The sequence below is a fragment of the Orbicella franksi genome, chromosome 14 (genome assembly GCF_964199315.1).
Source record: "Orbicella franksi chromosome 14, jaOrbFran1.1, whole genome shotgun sequence".
Taxonomy (NCBI): Eukaryota; Metazoa; Cnidaria; class Anthozoa; order Scleractinia; family Merulinidae; genus Orbicella; species Orbicella franksi.
This window is the reverse complement of record NC_138158.1, coordinates 12,108,634-12,126,902: the sequence shown is the minus strand read 5'-3', so window position 1 is coordinate 12,126,902 and position 18,269 is coordinate 12,108,634. Positions and strand designations below refer to the sequence as shown.

The window sequence follows — 18,269 nt, the reverse complement described above, 5'->3', positions numbered from 1 at the left end:
TTGTACCGAGCTTGACATAAGCTGAGCGCTTCTTATTTCACATTCATTTACCTTGCTTAAATGGTACCCATCTTCCGTCCCCCAACACCACCGAAGGTTTAACTTTGGTCAACAGAAGGAGGTAGAAAGTTTTGAAAGAGCCTCCTGAAAAATGAAAAAAGTTTGGATCCTGAAAAAAGTTTGGATACGTGTCTCTTTGAGTGCCGAACAGCTTAAACGCTTTCAATAAAATTAAAAATAAGTTTCAAAACAGCTACAGTGGAACTCCGTTAATACGACCACCTTCGGGCCTTGAAAAATTGGTCGCACTAACGGGGTGGTCGTATTAAAGGGGTTCTTTAAATAAGAAAATGACTGACTGAGCTTTTTTTTGGGTCAGAATAAAGTGGCCGTATTAACGAGGTGGTCGTATTAACGCGGTGGTCGTAAGGCGGGGTTCCACTGTAATTTGTTGCTTGCTTCTTGAGGATTTTGTCTCCTGTTAAACGTTAGCTAATTGGATGCCCTTAATATAATACACAGACAACAAGAACCATATAAAATAGTTGAGTACGATAGAGTAAATAAAGAAATGAATAAAATAGATAGTTTACCTGTAATTTTGTGTCTCCTGTTCCATTCGTCGCTCTTTGCAAAAAACTGGTGGCTTTGATACTTGCAGTAATCATAGCGGAGCTCCTGCGCGCCGAAGGCGCGCGAGCGGAGCCCCATACCTTAGAAAATTTGGTAACCCATCGATCCGAAAAATTTTGGTTGTCACGTGACTGTTCGTACGTTCGTACGTCCGTCCGTTCGTGCGTACGCCAATACCTTGAAAACTAAGAGAGTAACACCATTACCATAGCTACATCTTTGATTTTGGGCGTCCACGCTATTGTTAATTGACAGCTGTCACAACAAACTATCCGCTGACCAGTATCACGTGACTATATCGCGGGCTCAGGTTTAAAGCTCACTGGAGTCGCGCGTTTTTTAAAAACTGACCGCTGACCAGTTACTAGTTTAACGATTTGATCGCGGGCTCAAGTCACGTTATTTCTCTGGGGGAGAAGAAAGGACTACTCGTAAAGGCAAAATTTCGGCGCAAATTAACCCCTGGCGCGTTGTTGACTTTTCTTCTGACATATTCCTCGTACAATCGTCTCGGAAAGTCACTGATATATTGTGTACGTAATTTCTACAATCTTGGCTAGGCTTAATGGGTATAGTTTGTTAAAATTTAACTAGAACAATAACAAAACCACACGCTGAACAATTAAATGCCCACAATTGATCATTTTTTGAGTTTCTGATCCCGAAGAAAAAATAATTCTCTTTTTCCTTTATCGTCAGTTATTGCAATCAGGAGCTCCACTTTTAGGCTTGGTTAAATCTATATAATATATACATTTAGGCCAGCCTAAAAGCGGAGCTCCTCAGTTATTTTTTGGAATGTTGTTACTAATGAAAATAATCCAACATGTACATGTATGAGGTAAATTGCGAATGATTTAATAGTTTCAGCCGGAACTAGTATTACATCAGCAGATCGAGGTGTAAGATGGTGTGATTATGAAATATGGAGCCATGATTTCAAGGATTTCTTGGAAGCCACCAAAAATCTTGATCACAGAACAGAACTGTCTTCTGTGCTTTTTGGTGGCATTTCTTGTTCTTTCCTACCTTATTCAGAAAGACAAGGCATTGTTATTAATCATTATATTCTTCCTTAGTTAACATGGGGACTCCCACACAAAAGAAGTTTACACATTTTTTTGTTGTGGGGACTGATTGAAATGCTGTGGTTACAATATACTCAGTCCCTGAATCTCTACCAAATGAAATCTCACAAAAATACCAAAACAGTATACATATGTGAAAAGTTGGAAAGTTTTGTTTTCTAACTTGTCCCCAAAGATACATTTAGCCATCTTCACTATTGTATGGAGTCTCCTCCTGCTGGAAGGGTTTGCAATAAGCAAAATCACCCTCGCATGAATGGTACTTACGATATTTTTTTTTTTGCTGATCATGAATACTTGCATAGGCTTCTAATAATAATTTTATTATTCAATTTCAATGTGATCTGTTCTTTTTCTCGACTGGTATTGTGGACTACAAGAGCTGTTATTGGGTTCCATTAATTAATTTTGCTATGATTAAATTATACCAAGAATTATCAGTGAGCTAAGAGGAAGTTATATTATGTACATGTATTTTGTCTGCACTACACAACCAAATGCACTCCAAGGTTATCAGGCATAGGTACATTTGTCAGAAGAGCCCAGCATATCCAAGATATGTTTTGATTGACACATCAATTAAGATAATTTACAGCAAAATGGCTAAAAAATACATCAATATCCTACATGCACCAAAGCCAGACATGGAGTTATAAGGCAATCATTTAAACAACAGATTGAAATAATTTATAAATTAGAGAACACTATTTCTACAACAGAATGGAACAAATTAACCTTATCGGACATTGCGAATGGCAAGGCTGTCTGTAGAATGTCACAAATTTCTCAACCCTTTCTTTCTACAAAAATGCTAATCCTGCAACTTTGCTTAAGACCCAGTTCTCCATTTTGTGTTGGCAAAATATCAATTTATGCCATGTCCAATGCAGATTATCACAAAATTGATTTAAAAGCTCAATAAATATCATTTTAAAGCCAAAAAGCCAATTATTTAAACCATGAGTAAATTATCTCTAAGAAAAACTGATTAATTTAAAAGGCACTTAAAAATAATTAGTTAATATGTGTTTCTTAATAATGTAATGCAGTGTATCTGTCACAATGTTGCAGCTATGATATTACTACAAATAGGATGAGCTGCAGAACTGAACCTCCAAGTCAGTTTATTCAATGAACTTGGTGCAGAATCTATAATCCCATCAAGTTGTCTGTAAATACAGAGAAACCAAACAAAGCATTACAATCATAAGTAATGAATTACTGAACTCTTTTACATGTATGAACAGTGTATGTTCCATTAATATTGGGGATCTCTCAGAAGCTGCATCCATGATAAATTAATTTGTTCCCAGATGCATTTGTTTATAGAACTTTTCACAAATTAATATCTCTGTCATAACAGTGATGTCTGTGTTCTACAACAATTAGTACACAAGAAAAATACACTCAGTAAGATATTGTTTACAATAAAAATCAATGCCTATAAGCAATCATAAGGACCTTAAATTTATATTTCCTCAGAAATATCTCACCAGGACATGGTTGCTTTGAAAATCTTTGATGTTTTAAAACAGGCTCCCCATCTGTAAACTGTTCATACATGTATATTGACTGACAGGAACAGGCATGTAATTCCTTTCTTTGATATACAGTGTACTTCATTGTTAGTTGTTTACTGAGTGTTAGTAGTGAATCAAATGCTAGGGGTTGGTACTCCAACTTTCACTGTGGCAGGCTCTGCCCTGAAATACAAAGTAAACTTACAGAACTGTTATGAACTTCGCCACTTGCTTTCAAGAGCAAATGCAATTTGCTTCAAACAAGAAACTGGAACATTGAGGGTTACAACAATGTGCACAGTCCCAATCACAGGGTCATCCAGGCTGTTTGGTTGTACATATAACTGCACAACTGTATATGAGTTCAGCTTCCAGAAGAAAATCAGAGTTTGTCAGGATAAATACTGATGTTCTTGCTTGTAAACTCAATGAATGAATGTGCAGTTCCAGAAGATATTCACACCCAACACCCATTCATGGCCAGTCTTTAGAAATTCCAAATTAAAGTATCAGGAATCAAGAGCTCTAATAGAGAAAAAACCTCCATGTGGGGTATGAATCTTTTCTTAAAGAAAACAATGTCTGAGAAATCATTAATTACAAAATAATGTTTAAGAAACATCTTACCTTTCAGAGAATTTTCAATCTACACTGTCTGGCCAGTTCATATACTTGACAAGTTGACACTGGGCATGTTTTTAAATTTGTGACCTTCAATATCACATTACTATGTAGCAGCACTGGTCAACTAAAAACAGCATAATTTGGTTAATTAATATACACTGTACATTATTAGGTTGAAATATTGGTGTAGATTGTTGCACATCAACAGATACAGAAACTATTTGCACCTGAATCATAACGAGTGAAAAATCGTGCATGAGACATTTACATGTACATGTAACAGCCCTCCACCTCAGAACCATCACAGATATGATATGATATTTTTAAACTCTCTGAAATTTCAGATTATTCAAGATTAACATATGCACATACATCATCTGGGGCAACCCTAAAACACTGAATTTGGAAACCGAAATCCGGAATCCAGAATCTGGAATCCGGAATCCGGAACCAAAAACCAGAATCTGGAATCCAGATATTATGAATGATGATAGAAATAATTCACTTCAGCAATTTCTAATAAATAAACATGAGCAAAAATTATTTTGTTGTTATTTATTTTCTTGGCTTTACTTCAGCCACAGACTGTAATTGCTAAAAAATTATTGAATAGTTCTGAACAACCCTTAGCTATATATCTGGCCCAGTTGTTCAAAAGCTGCATAAAGCTATCCATTGGGTACATCACTATCCAGTCAGGGATACTGAGTTTTTGGGTGGATAGAGTTACTCATAGCCTGCGAGCAGGCTCTAGTATCTGTCTCTAGTGTGTGAGCAGGCTAAATAGGTGTCTAGTGTTTTTCTGCATTGGCATGTCACCAACAGCCTTCATGCGGCTCTGCCACTCACACCCCCAGCCCAAACATGAGAGCCTGCTCATAGGCTAAGTTACCCATCTTTTGTTCAAGCTGGCCCTGGTGAGAGCCTGCTTCTTGTCTAGATCAAATTGCTCTGAGAAGACTGGTGAGCAGCACATTAACAACAAGCTATTACAGGCTATTGCAGTAAGTTTCTGGCAGCCTTTTAGCATCTTTTAACAACATGTGGTCTGATCTGTTAGCAAGTGAGAAGCAGACGGAAGTAAGTGTGCAACATTTCTACAAATTGTTTTAATATGATGGCCGCCAAGAATATGAAAGGCTGATTTGTAACAGTATCAGTGTGGAAATTGTGTTAATCTGGAATTGGTCTCGTATCTGTTAGAAAAATCAAATTTCATATTTAGACCAGATGGGTTAGGCTTTGGACTTCGAAAGTGGGGGGCGTGACTGTCAATGTACAGGGGGCTGCCACTGACGGATATCCTGTTCTCTATGACATTTTCTATCTTGTTCAGTATCTACTAGACATAAAGGATAAACTTATACTCCGGGTAAATTGAAGATCACTTATTAAACAAAATGGCAATTACCAGCAAGCTTATTTTAGACACTCTCGAGGTGCTTGGAATAAAATTAAGACGCACTTTACTGAGATTCTCATAATCATAGCCCTCACTAAAAATAACGGTTGCATGATTTCAACAGACGGGGAATTTTTGTGTCAAAAAAGGTTAAGTTTGAGGTCCTTTTTACTTGGCAGCTTACTCTTTACAGTCAAAAAGCTAAGCAAAACAATTTTCGTGTATTTGAAGAACTTATTTTCTTTGATTTGCAGATTCCGGTTTCCAGTTTCTGGATTCCGGTTTTTGGTTCCAGATTCCGGATTCCAGTTTCTGGCTTTTAGGGTTGCCCCATCTTTAACAGAGTGTTTGCTTCACATTCAGTTTACACATGGCTGTTATCCAGCATAGGCAGACTTATAAGTTTTCCTTCAAAAATATATTGCAACAACTATTGCATCTTTCATTACCTATTCTTGTGATGAAATGACACAAAATCCAAGAACAAGAAGTCATAAGCATAGAACTAACTTACGTGGTAGCGTTTACAGTTCCTCTTACTGTCTGCGTATGCCGTCCATAAACTGGTGTTGCCTGGACAATGTACTCATTATTTTTCTGATCACACCTTTTAAAACGTCACTGTTATATAATTTGTCCTGAAAAAGCAATACATGAAATGTTATGCCTTTGGCACTCACCAAATACCTTTACATGATGTATAATGTACACCATATCAACATTCACAATTCTTTTTACTCTCATTGTAACTCTTTTGTGTCATTTTCCCTCACTTGAAGACAGGACTTCCACATTAGGTGATAATTTGCCTCTGGAATCTCTGTGAATTCACAGGGAGTGATAACAATTAAATCGTGACTAATTTTAGCAAAGGAGGCGTTGAAATGTCAGATTTTAATGCTAAGTTTATACAGTAACTTTACATTACTCTTCGTATATATATATAACCTCTCAATTATTGCACCTATAGACAGAAGGTGTGCCGGGGGAAGAAATGTTCTAAACTCTCTGAACTTTTCTCCCTTACCTGTAACAGGATGACCATTATGAACTACAGTTTGTAACCAACACCAACATCAGGTTATGTATACACATGTATATTTTGTTGTCGTCTGTAATCATAAAAAAATAAAAGTTTAAAATCCTTCATAAAGTTCATACTCAATAACACTGCTACATGTAGCGCTGTTACTGGAATTCAATTTAAGTGAAACTGTTGCAACAGCTCTGTCAAAATTGTTTCTAGCAGTTAAGGCAAGATAACAGAATATACATGTAGCACACAGCAAAGGCTAGAGATACACACATGTTAGTTATCAGTTAGGATTTGGTGAGCTTCTGTGCTGTAGGTATGGTGGAAAATAATAGATTATCAGAAATGAAGGTTCCTGAGACATTTTGACAGCACTGAGAGGAATTAATATATAAATTCACAAAAGAAGTTCTTGCCCTGTCCAGTTCTCTGTAATAAAAATATCATTCACATACAAGTCATTTATTATATATGGTTTGTGTTTAAAGCCGATATAATGCACTCTGATTGGCCAATTCCAGTGCATTATTTACATTTACATAGTATACCTCAGTAAAATCATAAAACATCGCGTGCGACTAAAATAAAAAATATAAAAAATAAAAAATAAAAATAAATGCCTAATTCATAACAATTTAAAATAATCAACACTAAAACGAATGTAATTCTTTACTTGAAAATTATTCTCCCGTAATGTCCATGGGCCAGTTACAGGCATGCTAAAAAGTCCTAACACAAAGTAAAAGGAAATTAAGAAAACTATTGCTTTTTTCCAGAAAATTGTAGCGACTGAAGACAATGATGGAACACTCTGAGAGTGCATTCTATCAACCTGATGAGATAAAATTTAAGGAGAATAGAGAATTCACAAAGTTATCTCACAATCAAATTGGTACAGGACAGGAAAAAGGAAACTGTACAGCCAGGAAGAAACTGAAACTTTCTTCGACAAGCAAAAAAGTATGCATGCACAACAAAGAAAACAGTCAGTGACATTCATTTAATAAGTTAGTTAATAAAAAATTAGTGTGAAGAAGAGAGCAGAGAGAGAGAGAGAGAGAGTGGAGATAGGAGAATGCTCTCTCCAACTAAATTGTGTAAAAATGTATGTAAAAGTTATTCTTATTACCGAGAAATGGTCAGGGCAAGAACTTCTATTACACTGTTCAATTTACCGAGTTAATTAGTACCATGTCACTTAGTAGGAACATTTCCATATTAAGTGTAAATACCGCATTGGGGAATAACCTCTTATTAAGAAAATAGGGTCCATGTACCCCCAACCAAAAGCAATGGCACAAATAAAATGAAATAGCCAATCAAAATCAAAGCACAGCTTTATTTGCAGACAGGATTGCCATGCATAATCGTCTACTCGACATTTTGGACTATATAAGCATTTCACCAAACCGAACTAATTGGACAGACAACAAAATAAAACGAGGAAATCTACATTATAAACACAAGATGCATATCACTACATCTGAGCTCGAGTATCAACAGCAAATCCCTTCTCAATGAAAGGTGACCGAATAAAAGAGAGGATAAAGATAATTCGTTTAAGCTTGCGGTGTTAAAGTTTAAAAATTATTCACGTTTAAATCTGAATATTACTGAGAGTCTGTATTTTTGCCGACGGCTTAATTTAGCTTTGCAGTCATTTTATTGGCAGTAGCTTTAACAGTCTTCAACCAAATTAACCTCGGAATTCACAAAAGCATTTCGCCAAACCGAATAAATTTAACTAACAAAACGAGGAACTCTCCACACTTTGTAATCACAATATGCAAATATTCACACAGGAACAAAATTAAATTTAGCAAATCCTGTTCGCTTCGGCTTAAAATGGTTTGTAAACCTTCCTTGGTTTTCAACAACAGAGGAAGAAATTTTAGCAGTCTACGAAGCGGCAGTGCTAACTAACTCAGAGAAAACTTCAAAACTCGCCCGGCCGTGTTTACAAGTACGGTTTTGGTTAAGCTTATCTTCAGACGTGAGGTTATAAGCTTAAGTTGACGACGAAAATCGACAGAAAACTTAATTTGTTTACAACTTACAGCAACCTCCAAAGCGACCCACGTGTTATTGTTTAGAGACGAGCGAAATTAAAACGATGCAATTTTTCAAATCTCTTACAGCATGGCTTCAAATAAGGAAGACTTTTAATGGATACCAAATGAAAATAAGCTTATATCGCCGAGGCAACTTGTTAATTTTCATAGCAAACGCAACAACAAAAGTCACTTACCGCAAGTTGGCAATTCAGTTCGGCCAGTGTAAATCTTCCGGGCAGAAACTTGCAGCAAAAGTTGTGAAGACTGAACTGAAGTTATATTTTCGATAGATCAACGAATCAACCACTTCTTTCCGCTACGTTTACTGTTTTGTAATTTCGCTAAAACACTCGGGCACGTTTGATTTCTCTTGTTCATCACCTGACCAAATCAGGTGACTTTTGAATTTTCTTGCACGGCTTCACAGCATCACGTTCGCGAGGTTTATCTAAATCCACCAATCCAACGTTGATTACAATCAGCAGAGTAACCAATTCAGGTGAGTGAATTTGTAAAATTGTCGAGGTTTATCTCTTGTGGTTCAAAGAAACTTAACGTAACAGCCAATTGCGCACCCTCTTTCCCTGATAGACGTACTTGAACAGTTTCCTTTTCCAGTTCATCTTGGTCAAAACACACTCAAATGTTAAAAGGAGAGTATACTCGTATAGGATTTGGATACCTCTCACGAAATGGGTAAGTGCATTCAATGAATGCGGATTTAGCTGGAATCCAGGATATATTTTAAACTTCAGTGGAACCCCACCTTACGACTACCCCGTTAATACGACCACCTCGTTATTACAGCCACTTTATTCTGCCGCCCCCTCAAAAAGCACAGTACGGTCATTTTCTTATTTAAAGAACCCCTTTAATACAACCACTCCGTTAATGCGACTAAGTTTTCATGGCCCGAAGGTGGTCGTATTAACGGGGTTCCACTGTAGTAATATTTTTAGAAGCTCTAAGAACTTCATTTCCCTTCATAAAATAACTGAGCTACTACGCGCGCGCTCATTGGTCGATAGGTGTGTTTAGATGAGAGTATGTAAACACGGTTGTGACGTTTTAGATTCGCGCGTATTTTTGAGAATTACTTTATAAAAGAAATAGAGAACGTTTTCCGTCTTTACATAGCCACATCTAAACACTCGGGGGTTGGGATAATTCTCGAAAGTTATGCAAACCCGAGACGTAGTCTCGGGTTTGCATAACTGTCTCGGATTCTACGAACCTTCCTCGTGTTTAGATAAGGCTATGTAAACACGGAAAAAGTGGTCTAGTGCTTAATTAGACCATCGGTAGTGGATGCGTCTCAGATATCAACGCCTTTCTGGAACAACACTATATATTCGTGAACTTCGAGAGCAATTCAATTGCCTGATTTATTAAGTGACCTACTTCAGTCCGAGATCTCTTCTGGAATCAACTCCAAAAACTTTTACAAGAAGTTGTAAATTTTCAAAAATGTTGGTTATCCCTTTAGTAGGTCTGTTTACATCTTAACTTTTCTCTGACTTTAGGAGTGTTACTGAGTGTCAAATATATATGTTCTGTCATGTACTGACGTGTTTCCCATTTCATTTTTTGTGTTTGTGATTCCAGTCCTAGAGACCAAAGTCTTTTTTCCCCAATAAAACAATGGGCAATTCCCTTGGATATCGCAAGTGGTGCAATGTCATGTTTCCCTATTCTTCTTAAGGTTTGTTTCTTGTACGTGAACATCTGCTTTTTGTTCAGGATGGAGGAAAATGTAGTCCTGTTCTCAAAATCAGGCTCCAGTTGGTCAAAGTCTGGATAACGCTTTACTATATGGCTAGCTCCGTGAGCGGGCAAGATGATTCAAATCCTGCGCTGCGATTGGCTACCCGAGCGGGCAAGCTGGAGCTATCTTGCCCGCTCGGGACTACCCGCTGTGTCCCGCAAAAAAATTTCCCCGAAAGCCATGTAATAAGTCTTTTATTGACCAAGTTTGTTCGGTCAAGATGGCTGGATATTGGCCAAGTTCTTTTTTTGCGTGTTTATGGACCGAGACGGGGTCGAGGTCCATAAAATCGCAAAAAACGAACGAGGCCAATATCCAGCCATCTTGACCGAACAAACTTGGTCAATAACCCATACATCTAACACAATCCACCAGATAACGCAGTGTCTAATGGATAATGAGTGTGGTTTGCCGGTTTTGTCAACACTTGTCCACTGGAGAGTGACTTAAGCTTGTTAGTGAGTAATGTTATCAGTGTTGCCTCTTCGGTTCTTTAAGGTTTACCCACTTTGCTCCTTCTTAGTATCACCAAATTTCATCCTTTATTTTCACTTATTGAACCAACGTCAGTTACAACTTTATTGTTAATACCTCTTCTGCTGTACTTCCTTTTGCACTCAAGGATGTTTCTGAGACTTAAACTTTGGATACGGCAGATGCCGGGAAAAGTCCGAAGATCTTTTCAGGATCTCCGACATCTCCAATTTGACGATACTTCGATTTGAAAAGTACTTAAAGAAATTTCTGGATCTAATTGTTTTATCAAGATTTGCAATGGTTTTTTAGTTTTGACAAACTCTTCAACAGTGACTTGCAAAAAAAAAAAAGTGATCTAAAATATTATTCGGATGTGAAAAACTTTTTGGGATTGTCCCTTACCGGTTTCCATACAGGGGAAATTTGCATATAACGTTTGGAACATGACTTTTCGCGGCATGTTTATCTACGTGTGGGTATAATTATAAGTTTTGATTTTCGACGTTGATTTCAAAGTAATACTTAATTGATGTTTTCTCTTTCGGAATGTTTTATTTTATCATTCTAGTTCCACAGGAACTTTTTTTGGTGTCCTACAGTAGACAAATTTTCGATATATTAAAATTCAGCCTAACACAATAGACCTCAGCACAAGGCTGTGGGGAATAAACCCCACAAACTCTGTAGTTATTCCCCAGAGCCTCGTGCTGAGGTCTATTGTTTTACGCATTTTCATATATCAAAATTGGTCTATTTAAGGCGAGGGCAAAATGAACACCACTTCTGGAGCGACTAACATGTTCGATTCTATTCCAGTCATGTGACACAAGGAAGGCAGGGTTTATTAGCCTCCCGTTGCTCTCATCAAATGCGCGCGCACACCCCATCTCTTTGCCACACATATGCTTCCAATCCCCTTCCCAAGCTCACAGCATTTGTTGTATAACAAAGCAAAATATCGCAAAATATATGGGGAAGAGGTATTAAGAGGGGAGCACGAGCGTTTGCTGAATGGTGCGTATTGGTCAAGGGTGACGGTACAATCGTGTGGCGACTGGCAAGACCACAAAAAGAGAAAGGAAAAGAAAAGAAAAGAAAAAGACGCTAACATTCTCCGACTGTGCGAGGTGAAAGTATTCGAAAACAAATTCGATCAAGTTTGACATTGTTTGAGGAGGTGGTAGTCGTATGGTAGAACGGAATTTTAGTGATTCGAACAAGCTCTCGAATTGCGTTCAAAATGTTTGCAAAAAACCTGCCTCCCTCGGCAATTCGCGACGGTCTGGGTACGTGTATGGCGTTAGTGTTTCGCATACCCCTCCATAGAGCCGTCTGTGTCTCTTTGCCATAGTAACCCTGCAGAAGCATGATTTTGGCTAAATTTTGGAGATCTCTAGAGAAACTGTTCCAGGGCGGCACCTACAAACCGTAACAGACTTTAACAAAGGGAATTCAAAAGAAAAGTAGTAGTCACATCTCTCTTTACGAGGATTTTTTGCGGGGTAACTGCCGGCAGAGCTCCACTTTTAAGCTTACCAGAATCTATATATTAATGAAGTCACCATGACTGGGAAACGGTACGCTTTACCTTGCACCTTCGTTGAAAGATGAGTTTACGCTGTTTTTCACTTCATGTATTCTTCCCTTGATTGATCATACTTACGGTATAATCAGAAAACAGCAGGGTACAAACGAAAGTTCAGTTCAGTAGCTTTCAGAAATTTGGGTGTTATTTGCAGTTTTTACAAGAACCACAAAATGCCTAGCTACAAGGTTTACTCTTGTAATTAAAGAATTAATGAATTTATTTTTAGTTCTCTTCACGTAGATTAGACTGATGAGAGATTTAAGATTCTAACTCCCTATTCATTCAAAAGAGAATTATCCTCGCATTTCATTAATTTCTATTAAGTTTTAGTACTAATTGCTATATTTTGGTGTTTCTGTTATGTTTTTATTTTATTTACTTTTTATTGTATACATGCATGTTTAAGAATGATTTGTTCTGTAATTTATTTCGTTAATTAAGTGTGTAAAATGTAAAATGTAAAATGCCTCTTTTCTGACCTTAACTTTATTTTCAATTAATAAATGGTGGTCACCCAACTAGTTTAGCTCTTTAGTTATTTTGGGTGACCAACAACTGAATGTATTTTTAATTTAGACTATTTATTAATTAGTAATTAAGTTACTTTTACAGTTCAAATAAACCTTGTAGTTGTAGATTAAAAATGTACAACAAACAGCGGTGATAAACATTTTAAAAACATGCATTTTATGAACTTAACGTTTCGTATACCAGTCAACATACATTTTCAAAAGTATAACCGTTAAAACATTTTTGGAAAGCTATTTATACTGTATCAATGGGGGTCTGGAACCTAGACATAAAGCATCTGCAGTAGAAATTGAAGACGTTTACAAACGGAAACTGTCTGTCAAGCGACACAATGGAAAAACTTTCCTAATAAGTGAAAGCTTTTCACTGCTGACATAGAGTCCTAAAGTGATGACGTCACAAAAATAAAAGTTTTGAAATTATGGGATATGATGTCATATTCTTATAGAGGAACCTAATAGAGGCCCTCATCCCAAAAATTAGCTCTAAATTGCAATTCCCAATAGAGATATAAGGGATCAAAGTTTGATAGCATCCCATACAAACCCTTCAAAATTTGTTTCAGTTCCTTCAGTTTGGAAGTGACTCAAAATTAGAGAGATTTATATGGGGCAATACCAAATTTTCATCCTTTATATTTCGGCTGGGAATTACAATTAAGAGGTAATTTTTGGCAAGGACCCTTTTTTTAAGGACGCTCTATTCGAAAATGGTGCCAAATCCCATAATTTCTCAAATTTGTTTTTTTGTGACGTCACACTTTAGGACTCTATTGACATTCAATACTGGCTGCAAGTCCTGAATAATCAAGATCTTTAGATCTTATAACCGCGATTTTAAAATTTAACTGTTTTCTTAGCACTACAGTCGCAATGCAGTGCACATTCCAAAGCAGTCCTTGATGATTCATTGATTACTGTAGACACCACATCACTTGATCAACACAAACTGTATTATTGCACCATAATAATAATACAGTCGAAGCTGTATTAAGCGGTCACCCTCGGGGAATGGCTAAGTAACCGCTTAATACAGGCTGACCGCGTAATACAGGTTGTACAAAATACAGGCCAGAACACAGTGAAAATGCCATTTTATATCACAGTTAATGACGGAAGGGAAGCGTGTAAACAGAGGAGGTGGCTATGGTTTAGAAGTGCCATGTGAACATCATTTTCAAGGGGATGACTTCTCGTGTAACTGGCTTAAACAGAAATTAACGAAAGAAGAATTCGATCCGCAATGCTGACAAGACTTTTGACCTCAAGGCAGAAACATTAACATCCGGCGATTTAATGATTTGTGAAAATAAAAAAGGAAATTAATTACCTGGTGTGCTATTTGTAATTGTATGAACTAGTATTTGAGTGGTTTCCTTTTACAAAGTGACCGTTTAATACAGGTCAAGACAATAGAAACAGCTCGTCGGGACTTAGTAAAGGGTGACCGCGACCGCTTAATAGAGGTCAAAATTACAGTAATTAAGAGAAGTAATTTTCGGGACTTTTACAACTGACCGCTTAATAGAGGGTGACCGCTTAATACAGGGCCGCTTGATACAGGTTCGACTGTAATAATAATAATAATAATAATAATAATAATAATAATAATAATAATAATAATAATAATAATAATAATAATAATAATAATTTACCAATTTATATAGCGCATATTTACATATTCTGATCAATAGCGATTTACAATCACCATAAGAATAAAATAAAATTATAAATTATAAGAATACTTCTTAAAAAGGTAAGTCTTAAGTCGAGATTTAAAACTGTCAAGTGATGTTGCTTGACAAAGCTCTTCAGGTAGGCCATTTCAGAGTTTCGGACCTGCCGCTGAAAATGATCTGGCCCCCAATGTTGGAAGCATCTTTCCCTTGGGATGGTCCAATAAGAGCTTACCAATAGACCTAAGATTATATGATGAATTCGATTTTATACTAATGAGATCACTAAGGTAAGTTGGTGCAAGCCCATAAATACATTTAAAAATCAAATGTAAAATCTTACAATCAATACGCAAAGAAACCGGTAGCCAGTGCAGCTCATAAAGCGCCGGTGTAATGTGAGAAAACTTTCCGACGCCAAGAAGGGTGTGGACAAAACGTGGGGTAAGCCATGGCCTAGGCTAATGGCATAGCCATGGTGTAGGCCATGGCCTACCCTGTGGCCTACCCTATGGCCTACCGGTGGTCAGATTTTTAAAAACATTAACAAAACATCAGTAACGCGCACCAATGGTTTAAGTCATATTTAGAGAATCGTACTCAAATGTGCTCCATCAACGGGTCGCTCTCTAAAAGCTGTTCATTAAGTTGTGGTGTTCCCCAGGGGACCATTTTAGAGCCACTACTATTTCTGTTATACATCAACGATCCTCCAAATTGTCTATCATATTGTGAGCCGAGGATGTACGCTGATGACACCCACCTTACATACGCAGGTGATAATGCAGACAATATTCAGTTGCGCCTAAAGCAAGATTTAGAAAATGTCCACAATTGGCTGAGAGCAAAAAAAACTCACTCTAAATATGACTAAAACCGAATTCATGCTTATCGGATCTAGGCAGAGGCTAAGTACTCTCACAGAATCCCCGACATTTGCAGTTAATGACTTTCAAGTTAGCCAGGTCACTACCGCAAAATCACTTGGAGTGACCATCGATGACAGACTCGATTGGAGTAGCCATATCGAGAAAGTAACTAAGAAAGTCGCTTCTGGTTTTGCGGTCATAAAACGAATAAGGCACCTTGTCCCTCAGGCGACCTCACATCTAATATACCAAGCTTTCATACAGCCACACTTTGATTATTGCAATATTGTCGGGGGAAACTGTGGGATAACTTTACGCAATAAGGTACAAAAGCTACAAAATAGAGCAGCCCGCGTTTTGACCTACTCAAACTATGACGTAGACGCTGGTCACCTGTTCAAACTTCTAGCGTGGAAAAATCTACGATGGTTTACAGGTCTCTGTACGGGTTGGCTCCAAACTATCTCAGTTCTAAATTTGAAAGGCGAGAAATCGCATATGACCTAAGCTATAGCTATAGTGGCGCCATTCTCTGGAACAGTCTTCCTTGTAACTTAAGGGAAGCAGAGTCCCTTGGGCAATTCAAACGACTACTCAAAGAAGAACTGTAAGGCACGGCATTCGTGGAAAGCAGCTTTTTATTTAAATATTTCTCATTATATTAGTATTAGGTACTTTTATAGGTATTTTTAAAGCTGACGAATTTTGTACCGTGGATAAATAAAGATTATCTATCTATCTATCTATCTATCTATCCATCCATCCATCCATCCATCCATCCATCCATCCATCCATCCATCCATCCATCCATCCATCCATCCATCCATCCATCCATCCATCCATCCATCCATCCATCCATCCATCCATCCATCTATCTATCTATCTATCTATCTATCTATCTATCTATCTATCTATCTATCTATCTATCTATCTATCTATCAGAAACGGCAGGTATATTTTGCAGGTTGCAGGTTGCATGTTGAAATTTAATTATAACTGGAAAACCGCTGGCACTTAAAAGAAACGTACAGGTGGTAGACTTACCGTGACTGTTACATGACACTGTTTACATTCGCTCAGAAAGGTGGCTTCCACTAAGTGCCAAACCGGCCGAAGCGATGGGAGGAGAGTATGTTCCTATGATTTTAAGCCTGCAATGTACTATTGGTTTTGAAGAAGCATCTGATATATCATCTGAAATATCATCTGAAATATCATCTGAAATATCATCTGAAATATCATCTGAAATATCTGCTGAATTTGGTTTCTTCCCTGTGAGCACCAAAATGAAAGCACACTGAGCTTGTGCTAGTATATTCCGTCGGTCAAAATCTTATATTATTTCATTGCTGTGCCCCAGAGTCCAATATGGTACTGGGTTAAGGTAAAGTCTACATACGAGCCAAGTGGCCAACCAGGCCGGAGCTTATCCCGGTTTCTGTAGCATCAAGCGACTAGGAGTATTTCTACTCCCCCCTGGATGGGATGCTAGTCCATCGCAGGGTTACCTCCAGCATTAAGTTCGCCGGTACTCATTTATACACCTGGGTGGAGAGAGGCACTGTGAGAGTAAAGTGTCTTGCCCAAGAACACAACACAATGTCCCCGGCCAGGGCTCGAACCCGGACCGCTCGATCCGGAGACGAGGGCACTAACCATGAAGCCGCCGCGCCTCCCATGGTACTGGGTTAAACAAAGCATAAAATAGAGCCTGGGCAGAAAATCGAATCGGTATTATAACATGCTTTCCCAATAGGTCAGTACAAATGCTGACTGCAAGACTGCAGACCGGGTACAAAGTGCAGACCAGGTACAAAATGTAGACTGCAGATTGGGCACAATCAATCTTTATTTGTACTCACTCTTGCTAAAGAAAGAAAATTACAATTTCAATGAAAACTTTAAAAGTAAAAATTTCAGTATTAGCTGCCTAGAATAACCATAGGGGCTAGCGGAGCCAGGCAGCCAGCACAAAACGCAGACAGAGATAAACAAAGCATGAAATAGCGCCTGGCGAGAAAATCGTTTCGGTATTATCACATGCTACCCCAATCGGTCAGTACAAAATGCAGACTGGGTACAAAACGCAGACAGAGAATAAAGACTGTTTTCCGTCTGATACGTGACAACATGTCATCTAAAAACATACCGAGTGTCACGCAGTCGCTTTTCCGCGGTCATCTTTCACCAACATTAGCATTATTGCGGAATATTCCTTGCTCGTTTCTTCATATATTTTGTCTTTAACAAAGCGGCCAGGCCACAGGTTATTTATCTGCTGCTCACCTGATTTGCCAGCCGACTTGCCGATCTCCGATCTAGCTTCCGAGTGTGAAGACAGCGGACGACCCATGTTCAATGATGCTCATGTGTTATGTCACTTCTCCTCGATATCATATTGCGTGTTGCTATTTTTAAATATTGATATAACAGCTCGCGCACACAGTGAGAAGATATGAGTAGACTATGAAGGCTTGAAATTATATGAAAGAAAGACTGTGGCCTGACCGATTGGCGGGCGTAGCTTGCGATAATAACTACTTAATAACCGAGAGTGAGGTCGTTACGGGAAAATCTCAAACTGAGGCCTTGCCGTATTGACCTCGCTATCGCTCGGTCAATACGGTAGGCCGAGGTTTGAGATTTTCCCGTAACGACCGAACGGTCGAGGTTATTAAGTTGTTTATTATCTGATATGGCTCATGAATTAAAGAAAAGAAAAACTTATTCGAGCGGAAGTCGTCAATTTACATCCGGCGATGCGCGCGTTTACCGATTCATTCATCGTCTCAAACCCAGGGCATAACTACACAGTCAGTGAACTTCACCACTGTATTACGTCTTCCGTCAAAAGTACACATTTCGTTACGGGAAAAATGATTGTCCTAGCTTCAAAAAGGTGTTTTAGTATCGTGGTGCCACAACTTGATGGGGAAGTTTTTCCGACTTTAGTGGTGAAACGTCAACGCACATGAAAAAGACAGAAAGTGCTTCAAAATAGTCCAAACCA

The 18,269-nt window shown here is 38.1% G+C and overlaps 1 protein-coding gene and 1 long non-coding RNA gene across 4 annotated transcripts in view; both read right to left on the bottom strand.

The window, feature by feature from the left end:
- Positions 1-18,269, bottom strand: part of LOC145467730 (uncharacterized) — a 256,990-nt gene that overhangs the window by 52,684 nt on the left and 186,037 nt on the right. The window lies entirely within an intron of this gene.
- Positions 114-9,176, bottom strand: LOC145467204 (uncharacterized). Of its 3 annotated transcripts, XR_014042030.1 has the most exons (4): positions 8,549-9,176; positions 6,295-6,379; positions 3,869-5,905; positions 3,068-3,424 (listed from the first exon to the last, which is right to left on the bottom strand). It is a non-coding gene; the product is annotated as an uncharacterized LOC145467204 (long non-coding RNA). The 3 variants fall into 3 exon arrangements; XR_014042031.1 differs by lacking the exons at positions 6,295-6,379; positions 8,549-9,176 and adding an exon at positions 114-2,890 and having other exon boundaries at positions 3,215-3,424; positions 3,869-6,085; XR_014042029.1 differs by lacking the exons at positions 6,295-6,379; positions 8,549-9,176 and having other exon boundaries at positions 3,869-6,085.